The following is a 22,035-nucleotide window of genomic DNA, read 5'->3' on the forward strand; positions in this document are numbered from 1 at the left end:
GCCATCATCATTTTAAAAATATTTTCTTTCTACTTAAGCTCTTGGTATCAGCTCCTCATTCCACCCCCCTTCCACTCCTGCCCTCTCTCCCTCATCAACCCTTGATAATTTATACATTATTATTACTTTTTCATGTCTTCACTGACCGATGTTTCCCTTCACCCACTTATCTTTGGTCTGATCCTCTGGGAGGGAGGTTATATGTAGATCATTGTGATTGGTTCCCCCTTTCTCCTCCCACCTTCCCCTTGCCCTCCTGGTATGGCTACTCTCATTAATGGTCCTGAGGTGTTTATCTTATCTTCCCTGGATTCCCTGTGTTTCCAGCTCTTATCTGTACCCAGGTACATCCTCTGGTCTAGCTGGAATTGTAAGGTAGAATTGAGGTCATGATAGTGGGAAGCAGGAAGCATTAAAAACTAGAGGTAAGTTGTATGTTTCATCGGTGCTATACTGCACCCTGACTGACTCTTCTCTTCCTTGTGACCCTTCTGTAAGGGGAGGTCCAATTGTCTACAGATGGGCTTTAGGTCTCCTCTCTGTGCTCTCCCTCATTCACATTGATAAGATTTTTTTCTTCTGGGTTTTTGATGCCTGATACGTGATCCCATCAACACCTCATGATCACCTCATGAACACACAGGCTGGTGTGCTTCTTCAATGTGGACTTTGTTGCTTCTTAGCTAGATGTCCACTTGTTTTTCTTCAAGCCTTTAAGACCCAAGATACTCTATATCTTTTGATAGCTGGGAATATCAGCTTTCTTTTACTTATGCCCCCACTTTGTCTTCAGTGATTATGTCAGGAAGCTGAGCATCATGGAATGCCAGGCTATTAGAACAAAGAGTTCTTGTGCTGAGGGAGTTTTTGAGTAGAGGCCCAATGTCTGTCTGATAGCAGATTTCTAATTGACTTTGTGTCTTCCAGGATCTTTCTATTATAATCAGTTCTACTTACAGCCACTAAATTAATTTACCAAATGAATATTTTTTAGCCATATGAATATTCTTAAGAATTTATTTTGGGGGGCAGTGATTTGGGGAGATAGGTTTTAGTCTGTATTATTATGTTAATTTAAGGCCCTTCAGTTGACACTATCCCATTAGTTAGAATTCTATGCAGTAAAAGAGCTAGAAGATAAATTAGAGTTCCCTACTGGATGGATCCCTTTAAATTTGGAATGGTCACCCTGGACTGAGGTTGATCGTGACAGGTGATGACTTACTTCAGGCCCAGGTAAGCCTCTCTTTCTGTGTCTTCAGTACCATCTGCTTGTCTACTCAGTGTGTGTCCAGCCCTTCAGGGACAGCCTTCTCTCCCTTCTGGGGGATACTTATGTCTTAAGCTGTCAACTTTGCATTGATCCTGCCCATGAGGAATCAAGTGATAATTCCATTTCATAGCCAAAGTATCATTTAGGGCATATCTCTGAACAGAGTAGGAAGTGAAAAAAAGTGTTGAGGCAATTATGAGAATTAGTCAGGCAAAGAAATTTCTTTCTCCCTTATATGGATATTTCATTGAAAAAAATAATTTGGGCCTTTCATTATTTAGCTCATTACTTTAATTAACCACTTCATTATGTAAGTGTAGGCACAGCCTTAACATTATTTGTACTGTTTCTTCTCGTGTGTGTATATAATTGGGAAGTAAAAACATTAATTTATGAATGTAATTGTGCAGGTGATCACTCCGCATTTACTCCGGACTAGCAATTAGCGGATGCAAATCATCTAAGACAAAAGTCTGCCTGATCCCATTCCCATTCCAGGAAGAGTTAATTTGCCCGCTCCTGGCCCATCTGATTCTTAGAAGTCACGTTCTCACCTCTGAGACTCGGAAACCGGCCATATTTGTTGTGAGCTTTATGATCATTCTTAATGCCCTTGCAAACACAGGCTAGGAAATGCTAACAAATCACCATCCATTATCTAATGATATTTATTGAGACACATAAATTTGGCCTGGGGTGGGTGGGGCGACAGATAGAATAATATTTTTTAGGAAAGGCATTTTCCCTTGGCAAACAAAGCAGAAACATGCCGTTTAGTTATTGTTCACGGTGCCACGCAGAGCCTTTCTGAGAATCGTGCTTAGGGCCTCAGAATGTTCTCCCAGGGAAGTGTAAGATGTATGCTGCGTGGAGCCCAGCGACACCAGCTCCGCCCCCACCCCACCTCCGTCGAGGCCAGTGTTAGTGGGATTTCAATGCCGTGGGGTTCCCCTGGGGCGCAGAGTGGGAAGGTGATAGGACGCTGATGGAACAGGAGTTCTTCAGTACACAGAATCAGTTAATACAGGTTCATATAAGTGATTTTGAATTGTGAACTACCAAGTTATTCATCTTTATTGAAATTCATGCCAGTGATTGATGAGCAGCAGTTGGGTTACTCTGGGCAGTGGACACTATTTGCTTCTGTATGTTGTCTAGAAGCACACTGTGTTGGAATTTTATAAAGACATGAATACAGGTCTCTGTAAACCAAGCTACATCCCCCGGCTACTGTGAGATCATGTGTTTTTTAAAAAATCATTTTACTGGGGGCTCCTACAACTCTTATCACAATCCATACATTGTATCAGCACATTTGTATATGTGTTACCACAATCATTTTCAAAACATTTTCTTTCTACTTGAGCCCTTGGTATCAGCTCCTCACCGCCCCCCCCCCAACTTCCCTTCCTAGCAAAACCTTGATAATTTACAAATTATTATTATTTTGTCATGCCTTATGCTGTCTGAGGTTATGTGGGCTTCACTGTGTGTATAGGGGGAAATCACCGAGATGCTGATGTCCATAAGTTGAGGGCTACCCCACACCCTGCAAAAAAGCATGGGGGTGGAGTAGTTAGGAAAGGCGAAGTTAGGTTTCAAATCTAATTTATTGCTGAGTATAGTGCACCCCCTGGCATATCCACTAGAGGGCGCCAGCCTAATTCTTAGAGAAAAACTAGTCTAAAAGCTTTTTTTTCTTTATATTTTTTGCTTCAATCTTTTTCTTATTTTAATCATTTTATTAGAGGCCCTTACAACTCTTATCATAATCCATACATACATCAATTGTGTAAAGCACATTTTTACATTCATTACCCTCATCATTCTCAAAACATTTGCTTTCCACTTAAGCCCCTGGAATCAGCTCCTCATTTTTCCCTCCCTCCCCACTCCCTCTTCCCTCATGAACCCTTGATAATTTATAAATTATTATTATTTTGTCATATCTTACACTGTCCAACGTCTCCCTTAACCCACTTTCCTGTTGTTTGTCCCCCAGGGAAGAGGTTATATGTAGATCCTTGTAATCAGTTCCCCCTTTCTACCCCACCCTTCCTCCACTCTCCCAATATCACCACTCTCACCACTGGTCCTGAGGGGTCATCTGTCCTGGATTCCCTGTGTTTCCAGTTCCTATCTGTACCAATGTACATCCTCTGGTCTAGCCAGATTTTTAAGGTAGAATTGGGATCACGATAGTGGGAGTGGGGTGGGGGGAGAAAGCAATTAAGAACTAGAGGAAAGTTGTATATTTCATCGTTGCTACACTGCACCCTGACTGGCTCATCTCCTTCCTGCGACCCTTCCGTAAGGGGATGTCCAATTGCTTACAGATGGGTTTGGGTTTCCACTCCACACTCCCCCTCATTCACACTGATATGATTTTTTTATTCTGATGATGCCTGATACCTGATCCTTTCGACACCTTGTGTTCCCACAGGCTGGTGTGTTTCTTCCATGTGGGCTTTGTTTCTTCTGAGCTAGATGGCTGCTGGTTTACCTTCAAGCCTTTTAGACTCCAGACACTATATCTTTTGATAGCCGGGCACCATCAGCTTTCTTCACACATTTGCTTATTCACTCGCTTTGTCTTCAGTGGTTGTGTCGGGAAGGTGAGTATCATGGAATTCCATTTTAATAGAACAAAGTATTCTTGCATTGAGGGAGTACTTGAGTGGGGGCCCAATGTCTATCTGCTACCTTAATACTAAATCTATACATATATGCACATAGATCTAGTTCCACATCCTCATATTTATATATTTACATATGTACATGCCTTTATTTAGACCTCTATAAATGCCGTTTGCCTCCTTGCTCTTTCCTCTATTTCCTTTTACTTCCCTCTTGTCCCACTATCATGTTCAGCCTTCACTAGGGTTTCAGTAATTCCTCTTGGTTACATTACCCTTGGTCACACCCTACCAGGTCTCCCACACACTCCTCACCACCGATTTGGATCACATGTTGTCCCCTTATCCCTGGGTTTGTTAACACCACTAACTTTCCTCCCACCTCCCCCGCTCCATGTTCCCCTGAACTGTCGGTCCCGTTGTTTTCTCCTTCAGATTGTTCATCCAGCCTATCTTATTTAGACAGTCCTGTGGAGATATAACATGCACCAAAAAAAGAAAGAGCAAAACCAAGCAACAAAATAAAGCAAAACAACAAGAACAACAAGCCAATGACAAAAAAGCAAAACAAAACACCAAAAGATGGAAAAGCTTGTAGCTAGTTCAAGGACTGTCTGTTGACCTTTAGGAGTGTTTTCCATTTGTGTCTGTTGGGGAGCCAAGCCCTGGCCCCAAAGTCTATTTTTCAGTATTCCCTGGGGACTTCGTTGCTCTGTTCCCCCTGTTGTTCTGTTGCACGCCCTTATGTTTTGCCTCGATGTGGTGGGATTAGATTGGGCAGAATTCCCACACTGTGCCTCCAGTCTTGTCCCCTATAGGGCTGTGGGTCAGTAAGGATGTTTTGTCTCATAGTGGGGCCGAACATGTAGTCTTCTTTGTGGATTGGCTGCTCTGAGTGGGAATATCGTCCTCAAGGTTTGGTGGGCGAAGATGTGCTCCCCTCTGTCCCCCCTCCCCCCTTCATTTGCTCCCATGTTCTCTGATCAGACATGTCTCTCTCCTGGAGCTGGAGCGTCAGTGCTGTCCTCTGAAATAAATTCTTCTGGGGGGAGGAGCAAGTGTCCGTGTAGTTGGGATTGGGGCCAGCCCTTCAGACCTCTCCACTGCTTCCCTACTCCCTGCCAGCATGTTGCATTCACATCTTGGAGCACTCGGTTGAAGTATGGTCCCTCTTTCCCTGTGGAGATATAAACAATACCCTCCGCATGGGAAGAACTGGAGGAAATCATGCTAAGCAAAGTAAGCCAAGTACGAAAGGACAAGTACAACATGAGTCCACTGAGTTAAGCTTTAAAAAAAAATGCAAAAGAAACATAGGGAAAAAGCTACTGTATACAAACATTCCTGGGGTGAGGACCAGGTAGTATGGCAGGGGCCAGACCAGGTCCAGGGATACATATGGTAGCCAAGTAAAAAGGAGGTGGGGAAAGGAAATACAATAAAAAGGAAATTAGTAGCGGGGGTACAGGGCACTAACCCACCCAAGTCTAAAAGCTCACAGTTAATTGTTCAACAAGTCACTGCATTGAAGACCATCTCTCTGAGGAAGGCCCGCTAAGAGATGCCTTGGCTCCGCTGCAACAACGGGCTCAATCAGCAAACACTTGTGAGCATGGCGCAGGACCTGGCAGTGTCTTGTTCTGTTGCGAATAAGGTCGCTGTGGGCCGGAACCAACTCGATGGCACCTAACAACAGGAATATCTTCAGACACTGATACTAAAGTGACCGCCTTGAGTTGGGTGTTTTACAAGATAACTTCTTTGTCTTTAACATTTGAAGGATGGCATTCTTTTTTGGGGGGGGCGTCGCTCTTCTTTTTTCCACCAACAGTATTATTTGCATAAAATCCACATGTCATACAGTTCAGTAGATCAATCCGTCAAGAAGGGCTGTGCAATCCTCAGCACAATCCGTTTGAGAACATTTTCCTTATTCTTGCGCTCCTCAGTATTAGCTCCCCATTTCGCGCCAACCTTCCCTGCCATGCCCCAAGGAACCCTAAATCCAGTTACTGTCTCTATAGAGTTACCTATCCTGGATTTCACATAAAGAAAAACATTACAAACAAGCAACAACAAAATTACTAATAACCAAAACAAGGTAGAAACGATAAAAATCTCAATCTAAGAGAAAGCAGGAATTATTAAAAATTAGAACAAATTCCAATGGATCATAAGGACGCTCAAAGGATACGATTAAATTTTAACCTCACTGAATCTGCACAATCCACTTTCCAATGCATTCTGCATGTTAGCCAGCCTAGTTACATCCCTGCTTCATGGTTAGAGGATTCACAAGTTGTACATTTTTTTAATAGAAAATTAAATCATACTTTGCAAAATGTTTTCAATATGTGTGTTTACTGTGTCTTTTCCCACAGGCAATGGATGTTCCCAGTTTCTTTGAGAAACTTAAGCATATAAGGGGGATTTAAAATTCTCATGGAAAAATGGAATTAAAAGGTAATGGAATCCCATAAACATTTAAAAGTTCCCCCATAGATAGATTCAAATACATACGTCTTTCTCTACCCTTTCGAAAAGAAGTGGCAGGGTACTATGCATACTCTTCTACACTTAAATGATAGATCCTGATCATTAGTCCATGTTTAAGCAAAAAAGAGATTTCTCATTGTTTTTTGACTTCATGGTATGCATATAGCATAAGTTATCCAGCCAGTTCTTTCTTGGTGGACATTAAGATTACTTTCTCCTTTGTCATGACAAATAATATATCATGTCTGACCGCAGAGACACACCAGTTTCCAAGAAGACAAGTTTATCTGTAGGATACTTCCAGAGAGTTGGAGCGGCTGTGGCCAAGAGGACCTACAATAGTAAGTAGACTATTTCTAGCCCAGCACTGTTTCTCACATAGTTATACAAGGACTCCCTCAAGGACACATGGTTGCTTTTAATTTGCATTTTATTTCACGTGTATATTTCTGTCTCCCTACCATTTCCATTTGTCTGCCCACTGCTATTACTCTGCCCTATCATAACATTCCATACATGCGTAGAACCAAGCATGGGTGGAGTTCCATCTTCACAAACTAAACAGGCATTTAGACAGCACATTCTTGGCAAAGGAACCTGGACGACATTGATCAGACACGGCAGGGAAAGTTCTCACTCTGCATGATAAACAAGGATGGCCAGATAACAACTGTTACAGAAATGAAATAAGACGGAAAATTTTAGCAAACTATTGAAACTATTTTCTTAAAGAGACTTCCTCCACTGCCAGAGATCTTGAATAGCCTCCCGGTCAGTCATCCGGAAGCAATTCTTCACATAATTGAATTTGGCTTCTGCTTTAGGAAGAGAACCACCCTTTTCTATACTTGCTTTCACTTTTGCTTTAATGTCTTCTACAGAACTAGGGCCTTTCGGTGTTTGGGGAGTTTTTTCTTGTTTTTTTTTTTTGAAGGGTTCTTTGGATCTTGGTGTTGATGGTTTTGAGTCTTTTCCATTCTGGTTTGATTTTTGTGCATTTTTGGCTGGAGTATCCTGTATAGATTTCTTCACTGGACCCTTTACTTCAGTTTCATCATCATCAAAATCATCATCATCTTCTTCTTCAGCAGCAGCAAGTTTCACCTTGTGGAAACTTGTTCCCACTTATGGGGGCAGCCCACTTTCCTACTACACTTAAAAACTTCACATCCTCCTCCTCTTCATCATCTGACTCTGCATCTTCTTCCACAGCTACTAAATGCAATTCACTGATACGCACAGGTCCTGAGCCACACTTCAACCGCAAGACCATGGGTAGTGTTATTTCAAAGCCCCCAAGGGAGACCATTGACTGTACAGACATTTTCAAAGTTATCAGTGTTACTTTAATTGGACTGCCTTCATAATTCATTGCTTCTGGTTCAACAATATGCAGTTCATCCTTTGCACCAGCACCTAAACTGACCGTTCTTAAAGATAACTGGTGCTCATTTTCACCATTATCAACCTTAAAGTGATCATCTTTGTTGGCCTTCAGTTCACAACCAAAAAGATAGTTTGGGGGCCTCAGGAGACTCATCTCCATATCCATCTAATCTTCCATGGGGTGTTGACACACACTTCGGTGAGAGAAATGGAAAACGGAAGTAAACCACTGCCATTGCTGTACACAGCAGCGCAGGACGGAAGCACACCAGGGCGGACACATAGTTGTTAAACATTAAATCCAGCCTTCAAATACAACTGGTGCTTTTTATAAACCTCCAAACTGCCCCTTTTTTTTTCCTGGCTCAGAAGCCTTTTTCTTGATGGTAAATAATAATTGTTTAATATGCATAGTGGGTTGTGATATGGGCTTCTGGAGGGTCTACACAGGAATAGACATGGCTGGTCTCCTCAGGGAGATGACAACTTTCTAGTTTTAGAAAAATATTTGAAGGAGAAAAGTGGATGAAGACACTAGAAAAAGCATACACATATATAAAATGCTATATGGATTTATTATATATATATATATATATATATATATATATATATATATATATATATATATATATATCCTCGAAGCAAGGATAAACATGTTATGAAGAGAACTCAATCCCTGGAAAAAGACATCATCATGATCAAGTTGAAGGTCAGAGAAGGAGAGGAAGATCCTTGACAAAATGCACTGACACAGTGGTTGCAAAAATGGGCTAAAATATGTGACTAATTGTGAGGCTGGTGTAAGAAGGGGCAGTGAACCTACGTAGGAGTCGGAACTAACATGATGGCACCTAATAATATTCCATATGTATATGAAATTCTATAGATATAATTTAAAGCAAACCCAAAGAGTGGGTATGAATTTTTACACAGAAAATAAATTTTCTTTCTTTCATATATAAGATTTCTTTGCTTTTTAAGAGTTGCTTATCTCATCAATAATATAATATGCTTAGTAAAATAGCTTAAAGTTAAAAAAAAAAAGGGAGGCTTGGCCAAGATAGAGACCAGATAGGTAGCTCATGCCCAGAGCCCAATGGAGATCGGTGAGTGGGGAGATTTGGGGGCCGAGTAGGGGTATCAAGCTAGTCTGTCAATTCCCAAGACCACTCAGAGCAGTTCTCCGAACCAAAGCTGACTTCAAACCCATCACCTGCACTCCCTGCAGATACCCGTGGACCCTTTTTCAGCACTCAGGGCACCCACTCTGTCCCGACCAATGCCACAGGGCAGCCAGGTGTATAGCAGGGGCTTCCACCCGACCTCGATCCTCCACAGACCCACCAGCCAGACACCCCTCCACACCCAGAGGTCCCCGCCCTTCTCGGTGCGACCCACAGACCTGCCAGTCAGCCCTCGCCCCCACCCACACACCCAACCACTCATACACAGAGGTTCCCATCCTGCCACAATGCTCAGGGCCTGCCAGGTGTCTGACACAATTCTGGCAGAAGCTTCTGCAGCTGTAGCATAGAGACCCAAGACTTTGGGGCTTGCTTACTGCATTCTCCCTTTCTTCTACTCAATCCTCCCTGCCCCCTTTGTGCCCCAAGCTGTGGATCCTCATGCTAACAGAAGTAGTGGGCCCTCCCTCCCACCTGCCTACCTGTGGGAAGTGCCCCTAGCCTGGGAGAGATCACCCAATCCCCAACCCATCCTCTAAATATGCTCGCCTGCGCTCCAGCCAACACTTTCCATCAAACTGCAGCAGCGTGCACAGCTGAAAACAGCCCCTAAAGAGACCTGAGGGTAGCTGGAGCACAAAGCATAGGCCAAGGCGAGAGGGAAACCCCTGCAGGATAAATGTGAAATACAACTCCTCTAGGCAGTTGGCTATAGGCAGGATACAGAAACACCAATACCAACCTCCCTAAGAGAGAGCCCAGGGATCTAAGACACCCAGGAAAATGGCACCTAGTTCCAATAGATGGACCAAACAACTGCAAGCTGCTTCCACAATTTCTTTTTTTTTTTTTTAACAATTTATTAGGGGCTCATACAACTCTTATCACAGTCCATACATATACATACATCAATTGTATAAAGCAAATCTGTACATTCTTTGCCCTAATCATTTTCTTATTTTTTTCTCCTCTTTTCTTTTTTTACATTTTATTAGGGACTCGTACAACTCTTATCACAATCCATACATATACATACATCAATTGTATAAAGCACATCCATACATTCCCTGCCCCAATCATTCTCAAAGCATTTGCTCTCCACTTAAGCCCTTTGCATCAGGTCCTCTTTTTTTCCCCCTCCCTCCCCGCTACCCCCTCCCTCATGTGCCCTTGGTAATTTATACATCGTTATTTTGTCATATCTTGTCCTATCCGGAGTCTCCCTTCCCCACCTTCCCTCTCCCAGGGAGGAGGTCACATGTGGATCCTTGTAATCAGTTCCCCCTTTCCAACCCACTCGCCCTCCACTCTCCCAGCATCGCCCCTCACACCCTTGGTCCTGATGGTATCATCCACCCTGGATTCCCTGTGCCTCCAGCCCTCATATGTACAAGTGTACAACCTCTGCCCTATCCAGCCCTGCAAGGTAGAATTCAGATCATGGTAGTTGGGGGGAGGAAGCATCCAGGATCTGGGGGAAAGCTGTGTTCTTCATCGGTACTACCTCGCACCCTAATTGACCCATCTCCTCTCCTGAACCCCTCCGTGAGGGGATGTCCATTGGCCAACACTTGGGCCTTGGGTCTCCACTCTGCACTTCCCCCTTCATTCAATATGGTGTGTATATATATATACATATATATACATATATATATGCATATACACACATATATCTTTTTTTTGTTGCATGATGCCTTATACCTGGTCCTTTTGGCACCTCGTGAACGCACTGGCCAGTGTGCTTCTTCCATGTGGGCTTTTTTGCTTCTGAGCTAGATGGCTGCTTGTTCACCTTCAAGCCTTTAAGACCCCAGACACTATCTCTTTTGATAGCCGGGCACCATCAGCTTTCTTCACCACATTTGCTTATGCACCCATTTGTCTTCAGCGATTCTATCCTGGAGGTGTGCAGTCAATGATATGATGTTTTTTGTTCTTTGATGCCTGATAACTGATCCCTTCGGGACCACTCGATCACACAGGCTGGTGTGTTCTTCCATGTGGACTTTGTTGCTTCTGAGGTAGATGGCCGCTTGTTTATCTTCAAGCCTTTAAGACCCAGGTCACTATCTCTTTTTATAGCTGGGCACCATCAGCTTTCTTCACCACATTTACTTGTTTGGCTTCAGCAGTTGTGTCGGGAGAGTGAGCATCATAGAGTTCCAATTTAATAAAAGAAAGTATTCATGCATTGAGGGAGTGCTTGAGTAGAGGCCCAAGGTCCTTCCGCCACCTTATGCTTCCACAATTTCAACAAGAAAAGGGAAACACAATCCAATGCCAGAGGACCACCTGGACCTAACAACAGTCATAGAAAAGGCAGACATTGACCTCCCACAAAAATAAATCTTCAGAATGCTGCTTAGTGTCATATAGGGCATGAGGGAAGCATTACATAAAAATGATTAACTGATAGAGGAGATAAAGGCCATGCACCAAAGAGAAATACAAGAGCTAAGAGGCGAGATAACAAAAACTAATGGCAAACTCATGGCCATCGCCCAGCGAATGGAAGAGATAGAGAATTGCATCAGTGACCTAGAGGACTCACAAGCAGAAATTAATAAATGTGAGAAGTCTAACAAGTCCATCAGAGAAGCTGAAGAAAACCTCAGAGTCTAATGCTATGAGAAGGAACAACATCAGAATAATTGGATTACTGGAGGAATGCACATCAAGGAAATTAATGTCCAAAATAGTGATGGAATTCTTGGAGGAAACTTCTCTAGCTTAATGAATGAAAACCAGGCAGCCATTAAGGAGACCAAAAGAACACCAGCTAGAATGAATCCCAGAAAGAAGTCATCAAGACACAGTTGTTAAACTATCCAATTATGAGAAAAAGGAGAAAACATGAGAGGCTCCAGGGAAAAACAGGCAATCACTTATATAGGCAAGCAGATAAGAATATGATCAGACCTATCAGTGGACACTATGAAGAAAAAGAGAGAGTAGAGCAACATATTACAGAAATTTCAGCAAAATAATAGAAACTCAAGAATACTCTATCCAGCCAAATTATCTATCAAAGTTGATGGAGAAGTCAGTCTTCTTGAACCAGGAAAATCCCAAATAATATGCCAAAAAGAACCCAGCAACACAAAAAATCCTCGCAGGTCCATTATGGGCAGAAGAACAACACCCAACAAGCACATACAGGAGGCTGCCAGACAGAACAACTCCACCTAGATACCATCAAAGAGAAAACAGCCCCCAAGATAACACTCACTGTGTCAACGATGGAAAGAAGGCAAGAATGAACCACAAACACACATATGAAAAACCCATGGCAAAGAAATGGAGATAGGAAATCACCCAACAAAAGAGGGATAAATGACATCACAGGGTCCACAGACAGATGTAATATCAATGGAATGAACTCATGTCTTAAGAGACATAGACTAACAGACTGGCACAACCCCTCAATCTGCTGCCTACAGGAGACACATCTCAAGATTACAGACAAAAAATAGGCTGAGAATCAAAGGCTGGAGAAAAACATACCAAGCAAATAGCAATTCAAAAAAAGGAGTTGCAATCCTATCTCAGATAAAATTGATCTCCAAGTGCAAACCATAAAAAGAAATAAGGAGGGACAGTATATAATGCTCAAGGCAACCATAGACAAAGATCACTAAACATTCTAAACATTTATTTGCTGAACAAGCATTCAGCGGAAAATGTCAATCAAACACTCCAAAGGATGAAAAAGGAAATCAAAGCACCAACAATTATAGTAAGTGACTTCAATCCACTGCACTCTGAGAAAGATAAATCACTGGGAAAGACACTCAACAAGGAGGCTGAAATAGCTAAACACTACAATTAGATGAATTGACCTGATATATACAGAACTCTCCGCCAAAATACAAAAAAATCACATTCTTTTCAAGCCCACATGGCACATATTTGAAGAAAGATTACATGCTAGGACATAAGTCGACTCTGCAAAAAGTTAAGCACATTGATATCGTACAGACTTCTCTCTCTGACCACTGTGCCATATGGAAGAAGATCAACAAAAGGAAGATGAAGCAAACAAGGGCAAACAATTGGAGGATGAATAACTCTCTGTTGCAAAAGGAGTGTGTTCTGGTACAGATCAGAGATGAAATTAGGAAATGAGCACACGACGTACCAAAACTTAGGGGACACAGCAACTTATGGGCAGTCATCAGAGGAAGTTTCATAGAAATACTTGCGCACCTAAGAAAGGAAGAGAGACTCATGGTTGATATGCTGGCACATAATTTACAACAACTAGAGCAGAGTCAACAAGACAGAGTCAACTAATAGCAAAAGAAAAGAAATTAAAACCATGGCTGAGATTCAGGAGAGGGAAAATAAGAAGACCATGGGAAAATTGATGCTGCTAAACATTGTTTCTTCGAAAGGATAAACAGAATCGAAAGACCTCTGATGAACTTAACCAAAGAAAAGATGGGACAAATTTCAATAGCAAGGATGAGGGATGAGAGGAGACATTACAACAGAACCTAGTGAAATCAAAAGGATAGTTACACAGTACTATGAAGGATGGTACTCTAATGAATTCAACAATTTGGAAGACATAGACAAATTCTTGGAAAAACAATTCCTGCCTAGATTATCCCTGGTGTCCATTATGAATCTCAACTGACCCATATCAATAGATGAAATAGATAAGATTATCAACAAAAATATCCCCTGGACCAGATGGCTTTACAAGAGAATTCTATCAAACATTCAGGGAAGAACTGACACCAATCCTACACAAACTCTTCCAGAACATAAAAAAAGATGGCAATTTCTTTCTATGAGCCTGTATAACTCTGATACCTAAACCGATGCCACAAGAATCGAGAACTACAGACCAATTTCTCTAAAGAACATCGTTGCAAATATCATTAACAAAATACTAGCCAACAAAATACCAAAGTATATAAACCAAATAATTCATCATGACCAAGTGGGATGGTTCAACATACGAAAGACCATTAGTATTATTCACCACATTGAAATGAAAAACTATAAGAACTACATGATAATACCGATACATGCGGAAAAAGCATTAGACAATATTCAACACCAATTCCTGTTAAAGACACTCAAGAAGATAGGAATGGAAGGAAAATTCCTCAAGATAATACATGCTATATATGCAAAACTAGCAGTCAATGGAGAAAAAAATGATATCAATTCTACTAAAAAAGGGGACTAGACAAGGATGTCCCTTATCCCCAATTCTATTTAATATTGTACTGGAGGTCCTAGCTAACAATATTAGGCACAGAAAGGATATCAAAGGTATTCATCTGGGGAAGGAAGAAGTGAAACTATCCTTATTTGTAGATGATATGATTTTATATATAGAAAATCCCAAAAGTTCCACGAGAGAAGTATTGGATGCAATAGAGGAATATGGCAGAATGGCAGAATACAAGATCAACAAACAGAAGTCTATCGGACTACTATACACATGGGACAAGGCCACAGACGAGCGTATCAAAAAGGTGGTACCCTTCACAATATCCAAACACAAATTGACATAGCTAGGGATATACCTGACCTAAGAAAACCCCAAAAGATCTGTATGAGCAAAACTACAAAACACTATTAAAAAAACAAAGCAAGGGTGACCTTAACAAAGGAAAGAATATCCCACACGACTGGATCAGAAGACTCAATATAGTAAAGATGTCAGTTTTACCCAAGGCACTATATAAGTTCAATGCTATCCCAATCCAAATACCATCATCTTTCTTCAAAGAATTGGAAAACAGATTACCAACTTCATATAGAGAGGGAAGAGACCCAGAATTAGCAGAAACCTCCCCCAAGAAGAAGGACAAAGTTGGAGTGCTTGCTTTACTCAACTTTAGCACCTACTATACAGTCACAGTAGTCAAAATAGTGTGGTATAATGATAGATATTCAGACCAATGGAAAAGGATCGAAAACCCAGAAGTAAAATCATCAGCAGACAGACAACTGATCTTTGATAAGGACCAAAAAATATCAAATGAAAAGCAGATACCATCGCCAACAAGTGGTGCTGGAAAAAAATGGATATCTACCTGCAGAAAAATGAAGCAAGATCCTTACCTCACTCCATGCACAAGAATAAATTCAAGGTGTATCACAGACCAACAAGAAAAACAATTGTGGACTGAGGAGCTGGGCAAAGGACCTGAACAGAAGTTTCTCAAGGGTAGAAATCCGAATGACCAATAAATGTATGAGAAAATGTCCCAGATCTCTAGCCATAAGAAAAATGCAAATTGAAAAAAAATTATGAGATACTACCTAACACCCTCAAAGATAGCCCAATTCAAAAAGCCAGACAGCAATAAGTGTCGGAGCGGCTGTGGTGAGATAGGAGCTCTCATCCAGTGCTGGTGGACCTGTAGGTATGTACAGCCAGTATGGAGATTGATTTGGCGATATCTAAAATTGATTGAAAATGAGCTACCATACGACTCTAATGGGCATATACCCAGAAAAGACAAGAAACAAACCAGGACCAGACATCTGTGTTGCGATGTTCATTGCAGTGTAGTTCACAATTGCAAGGAGTTGGCCCCTCCCCACATAATAATTTATTTCAGAGGACAGCATTCAAGCTGCAGCTCAGGGAGAGGGACATGTCTGATCAGAGCACACAGGAGGAAATATAGGGGGAGGAAGAGAGAGTAGAGCACATCCTGGCCCACCAAACCTTGAGGATAATATTCCTGCTCAGAGCAGCCAATCCACAGAGACCATATGGCCAGCCCCACTATGAGACACAACATCCTACCCTGACCTATAGCTCTACAGGGGACAAAACTGGAGACTGGGATTTGCGCCCGATCTGATCACAGCACACTGAGGCAAAAACACTTAGGGTTTGCAACAGAACAGCAAGGGGAACAGGGCAACAGAGTCCACAGGGAATACCAAAAATAGACTTTGGGACCAGGGGGTGGCACCCCATCAGACTTGACTGGAAAACACTCCTAAATTCAAACAAACAGTCCTTGAACTAACTACAGGCTTTTCTTTCTTGTTTTTGTTATTGGCTTTTTTTCTTTTCTTTTCTTTCCTTTTGTTGCTTTGTTTTGCTCTGTCTTGATTTTGTGTATGTTATTATCTCCACAGGTCTGTCTAAATAAGATAGGCTTGATGAACAATCTTGAGGAGAAAACAATGGGGTCCATGGTTGCGGGGAGACATGGGAGAGGGGGAAGTGGGGAGGAAGGAAGTGGTGTTAACAAACCCAAGGACAAGGGAACAACATGTGATCCAAATTGGTAGTGAGGAGGGCCTGGGAGTCCTAGTAGGGTGTGATCAAGGGTAATGTAACCAAGAGGAATTACTGAAACCCAAATGAAGGCTGAGCATGATAGTGGGACAAGAGGAAAGTAAAAGGAAATAGAGGAAAGAACTAGAAGGCAAACAGCATTTATAGAGGCCTAAATACCAGCATGTACATATGTAAATATGTTTATATATGAGGATGGGTAAATAGATCTATTTACATATATTTATAGGTTTAGTATTAAGGCAACAGATGGAAATTTGGCCTCCATTCTTGTACTCCCTCATTGCAAAAATACTTTGTTCTATTAATCTGGCATTCCATGGTGCTCACCTTTCTAACACTATCATTGGAGACAAAGCGGGTGCATAAGCAAATGTCATGAAGAAAGCTGATGGAGCCCAGCTATCAAAAGATATGACGTCTAGGGTCTTAAAGACTAAAGTAAGCAAGCGGCTATCTAGCTGAGAAGCAACAAAGCCCACATGGAAGAGAAAGACCAGTCTGTGTGATCATGAGGTGTTGATGGGATCAGGTATCAGGCATCAAAGAACAACCAAAAAAATCAAATCATTGTGAATGAGAGGGAGTAGACAACTGGACATCCCCTTACAGAAGGGTCGCAGGGAAGAGAGGAGCCAGTGAGGGTGCAGTGCAGCAATGATGAAACATACTACTTTCCTTTAATTCCTTAATACTTACTCCCCCACCCCCACTACCATGATTCCAATTCTACCTTACAAATCTGGGTATACCAGAGGACGTACACTGGTACAGATAGAAACTGGAAACATAGGGAATCCAGGACAGATGATCCCTTCAGGACCAGTGCTGGGAATGGCAATACTGGGAGGCTGGGGTGGAAAGGGGGAAACAATTACAAGGATACACATATAACCTCCACCCTGGGGGATAGACAACAGAAAAGAGGGTGAAGGGAGATGTTGGACAGTGTAAGATATGACAAAATAATAATAATTTATCAATTATGAAGGGTTCATGAGGGAGTTTGGAGCAGGGAGGAAGGCAAAAAAATGAGGAGCAGACACCAAGGACTCAATAAATGTACAAATGTGCTTGACACAATGGATGTATGTATGGATTGTGATAAGAGTGTACAAGCCCCCCACTATAATGATTTTTAAAAATGTAGTTCTATGAAAGTTTATAAAAACATTGAGAAGAAAATCAGTATCATTCTATTTCTCTGAGAGAGCCATTTTTCACTTTGGGGTACACATCCCATTTTTCAAATTTATAAAGTATAATATTTAACACAACTTTATAATTTTTTCATTTTAACACTATTTTATAACTAACCTTCCAGGATTCTTCTTTTTAAAATAATATATTCTTCTTTAACACCATTTTCATTGATCTGCAGTTTTTCCTTATTTGGATGGAATCATAGCTAATTTTTCTTAATTGGAATCTCTTAGTGTCCTGCAAGGTTGTGCCCTTCACCCCCTCCTCTTATGAAGTGTGATGAACAATTCTATGAAAAAAAATTGGTAGTGGGGTTTGAGTATAATTTTTTGCTATCTAGCATACACCATATATACTGTAAAGAGACAATGGGAAGGCATGTTGGAGATGTTCAATATCAGCAGGTAAAATGAGGGCAGGGGCTGACTGTGGAAAAGACCATCAATTGCTCCTATGTAAATTCAGGTTGAAGGTAAAGAAAATGAAAATTAGTTCACAAGAACCAAAATGCAACCTTAAGTCCTTCCCCTATGAATGTCTCTAGAACATCTCAAGAACAGATCTGACACATTGAACACTAATGACAGATTTTCTGATCTGATGAACTGTAATGACATAAAGAGCATCATACATGAAGAAAGCAAAAGGTCATTAAAAAGACAGCAAAGAACACAATTCATTTTAAAGACAATTTAATCATGGGTGGAAGTGGGTGGGAAAGAAAGAAAATGTTCTAAAATTGATTGATGTAATGATTTCAAAATTCTTCTTGATATTATCAAATGCTTGAATTCTTTAAAAATCATTTTATTACAAAATCATTTTATTTGGGGCTCCTACAACTTTTATCACAACCCATACATATATCCATTGGGCCAAGCACATTTGTACATTTGTTTCCCTCCTCATTCTCAAAACATTTCCTTTCTACTTGAGCTCTTGGTATCAGCTGCTCATTTTTCCCCTCCCTCCCTGTTCCCCCATCCTCATGAACCCTAGATAATTTATAAATTATTATTATTTTGTTTTATCTTACACTGTCTGATGTCTCCCTTCACCGACTTTTCTGTTGTCCATCTCCCAGGGAGGAGGTTATATGTAGATCCTTGTATCGATCCCCCCTTTCCACCCCACCCTCCCTCCACCCTCTTGGTATCACCCCTCTGAGTAGCAGTCCTGAAGGGATCATCTGTCCTGGATTCCCTGTGTTTCCAGTTCCTATCTCTGGTCTAGCCAGATTTGTAAGGTAGAATTTGGGTCATGATAGTGGGGGGAGAAAGCATTTAATAATTAGAGGACAGTTGTATGTTTCATCGTTGCTAGACTGTACCCTGACTGGCTCATCTCCTTCCCATGAGCTTTCTGTAAGGGGATGTCTGGATGCCCAGAGATGGGCTTTGGGTCCCCACTCCACAATCCCCTCATTCACAATATGATTTTTTTGTTCTTTGATGCCTGATATCTCATCTCATCAACACCTCATGATCACACAGGCTGGTGTGCTTCTTCCATGTGGGCTATGTTGCTTTTCAGCCAGATGGCCACTTGTTTAACTTCAAGCATTTAAGACCCCAGACGTTATATCTTTTGATAGCCGGGTACCTCCATCTTTCTTCACCATATTTGCTTATGCATCCATTTGTCTTCAGGGATCATGTCAGGAAGGTGACCATCATGGAATGCCAGTTTAATAGAACAAAGTTTTCTTGCATGGTGAGAGTACTTGAGTAGAGGCTCAATGTTCATCTGCTACCGTAATATGAAACCTATAAATATATGTACATAGATCTATTTCCCCATCCTCATATCTGAATATATTTATGTGTACATACCTGTATTTAGATCCCTATAAATGCCCTTTGCCTCCTAGTTCTTTCCTCTATTTCTTTTTACTTTACTCTTGTCTCACTGTCATGCTCAGCCTTCATTTGGGTTTCAGTAATTCCTCTTGGTTACATTACCACTGAAATACTCACTTTTTTGTGCCAAGAAATTTGGAAGACAGCTACTTGGGTAACTGACTAAAAGAGATCTTTATCTGTACCCATTTCAAAGAAAGGTGACCCGACAGAATGCACAAATTATAGCACAATGGTATTGATATCACATGCAAGTAAAATTTTGCCGAAGATCATCCAGCAATGGTTGCAGCAATACATTGATAGGGAGCTGCTAAAAATTCCAGCTGGATTCAGAAGAGCATTTGGAGCAAGATATATCATTGGTGATGTCAAATATATCTTTGATCAAAGTAAAGAACACCAGAAAGATATGTAGTTGTGTTTTATTGACTATGCAACCATGTAGACTATAACAGACTCTGGATAGCCTTGAGAAGAATGGGACTTCCATAACATTTCATTGTGCTCATGTGGAACCTGTACACAGATTAAGAGAGTTGTACAAACAGAACAAGGGGTCACTGCCTGGTATGAAATCAAGCAAGATGTGTGTCAGGGTTGCATCCTCTCAGCCTTTTTATTCAATCAATATGCTGAACAAATAATCAGCAAAGCTAGATTATCTGAAGAATGCAGTATCAGGATTGGAGGAAAACTTATTAACATCCCGAGATATGCAGGTGGCATAACCTTGTTTGCTGAAAAGTGAGGAAGACTTGAAGCACTTGCTGATGAAGATCAAGAATTGCAGTGTTTAGTAGAGATTACAGCTCAATTCCGCAAACCAGAATCTCATAACTTAAGCTCTGGTACTGTCCCCTCCTTCAGATTTGTATCATATAATTTACAAATCCTCAGATCACAGATATTGGTGTGCTTGTTCCATGTGACTTAATTGATGTCTCACTTAGATGGCTGCTTGTTTGGGAACAAGCCTTGTAGACCCCAGATGCTGTTGTATCTGTTGCCCAGGCACCATCTAATTTCTTCACCCCACTTTGCTATAGCACCTATATCTTCTGAGTTTCCTTTAGGAGGGCTAATACCGAGCAGAGCCATGTCGTAAGAACTAGTTGTTCTTAGATTGGAGTGAGAATAAAGTGCAAGCCCCAATTCCATTCCTGAATCTCTGTTTTTATCTGCCTTTGGTTCATCTTAGTGACATCCTTGATAATTTATGGTAGAAAATCTTTGCTTAAAAAAATCATTTTATTGGAGGCTCATACATCTCTTATCACAATTCATCCATCCATTGTGTCAAGCACTCTTGTACATTTGTTGTCATCCTCATTCTCAAAACATTTGCTTTCTACTTGGGCCCTTGGTATCAGCTCCTCATTTTTCCCCTTCCCTCCCCACCTCCCTCCTTCATGAATCTTTGATCACTTATAAATTATTATTATTTTGTCATGTCTTACACTGTCTGATGTCTCCCTTCACCCACTTTTCTGTTGTCTATCCTTCAGGGAGGAGGTTATATGTAAATCCTTGTAATCAGTTCCCCCCTTTAACTCCACCCTCCCTCCACCTTCCCAGTATTGCAACTCACTTGAATAGAACAGAATCCTGGTCCTGAGGGGTTCATCTGTCCCAGATTCCCTGTGTTTCCTGTTCCCATCTGCACCAGTGCATATCCTCTGGTCTAGCCAGATTTATAAAGTAGAATTGGGATCATGATAGTGGAGAGGAAAAAGTATTTAAGAACCAGAGGAAATTTGTATATTTCATTGGTGCTACATTGCACCCTCCCTGGCTTGTCTCCTCCTCACAGCATTTCTGTAAGGGGATGTCCAATTGTCTACAGATGGGCTTTGTGTCCTTACTCTGCACTCCCCTCATTCACAATGACATGAGTTTTTGTTCGTTGATGCCTGATACCCGATCCCATCAACACCTTGTGATCACACAGGCTGGTGTGCTTCTTCAATGTGGGCTTTGTTGCTTTTGAGCTAGATGGCCGCTTGTTTATCTTCAAGCCTTTAAGACCCCAGACACTATATCTTTTGATAGCTGGGCACCATCAGATTTCTTCACCACATTTGCTTACGCATCTGCTTTGTCTTCAGCGATTGTATTGGGAAAATGAGCTTAGAGGCTCAATGTCCATATGCTAATTTTATGGTAGAGAATCTTGTGGATCATCTCCCTGGATAGTGCCATTGATTAGCCTCTGGTGCTAGTTTTAAACGCCATTGAGAGAGGGAGATTGAACAAGTATAGGCTAACTACATATCACAAAATATGGATTAGTCATGTGACTGGATGCTACTTGCACAAACAATGGGAGTTGGTGGTCAGGGACAATAATTTTCACTGTCAATGTCAGTCACAGGCTTGCCAGAATAATGCATATCTTAATACAAGCAGGGCAGTGACATAGTAAGTAAATGTTAGTCCGCCTACCAACAGTTCAATACCCTTGGGAGAGCTGCCTTCTGCTTCTTCACACACCATGTAATTTGTCTTAAGCCCCCAGGTTACAGGTGTGTTTGAGGCAGAGTCTAGTTTACCTCATAGGGTTTCCACATTGGATCCCTTTTTATGGCCTTTGGCGCATGATACGTACCTTGAAGTTCCAGGGTTCAATGTCCCAGTGTTCTATGGCACATGGCCTGGGTCCCCGGGAGGTGTACAGAAACTTGGACCGATGTGGCTTATTAGTCATATATTACCA

The 22,035-nt window shown here is 41.4% G+C and overlaps 1 long non-coding RNA gene and 1 pseudogene across 1 annotated transcript; one reads left to right on the forward strand and one right to left on the reverse strand.

Annotated features, from left to right (window-relative positions):
• The first annotated feature begins 3,721 nt into the window (after window positions 1–3,721).
• Window positions 3,722–6,746, forward strand: LOC142426855 (uncharacterized). Its single transcript, XR_012779763.1, has 3 exons — window positions 3,722–3,888; window positions 6,291–6,372; window positions 6,661–6,746. It is a non-coding gene; the product is annotated as an uncharacterized LOC142426855 (long non-coding RNA).
• A 385-nt stretch (window positions 6,747–7,131) lies between these two features.
• LOC142426455 (nucleophosmin pseudogene) lies at window positions 7,132–7,969 on the reverse strand (annotated as a pseudogene).
• Between the last annotated feature and the right edge of the window lie 14,066 nt (window positions 7,970–22,035).

The sequence above is a fragment of the Tenrec ecaudatus genome, chromosome 14, assembly GCF_050624435.1.
Source record: "Tenrec ecaudatus isolate mTenEca1 chromosome 14, mTenEca1.hap1, whole genome shotgun sequence".
Classification (NCBI taxonomy): domain Eukaryota; kingdom Metazoa; phylum Chordata; class Mammalia; order Afrosoricida; family Tenrecidae; genus Tenrec; species Tenrec ecaudatus.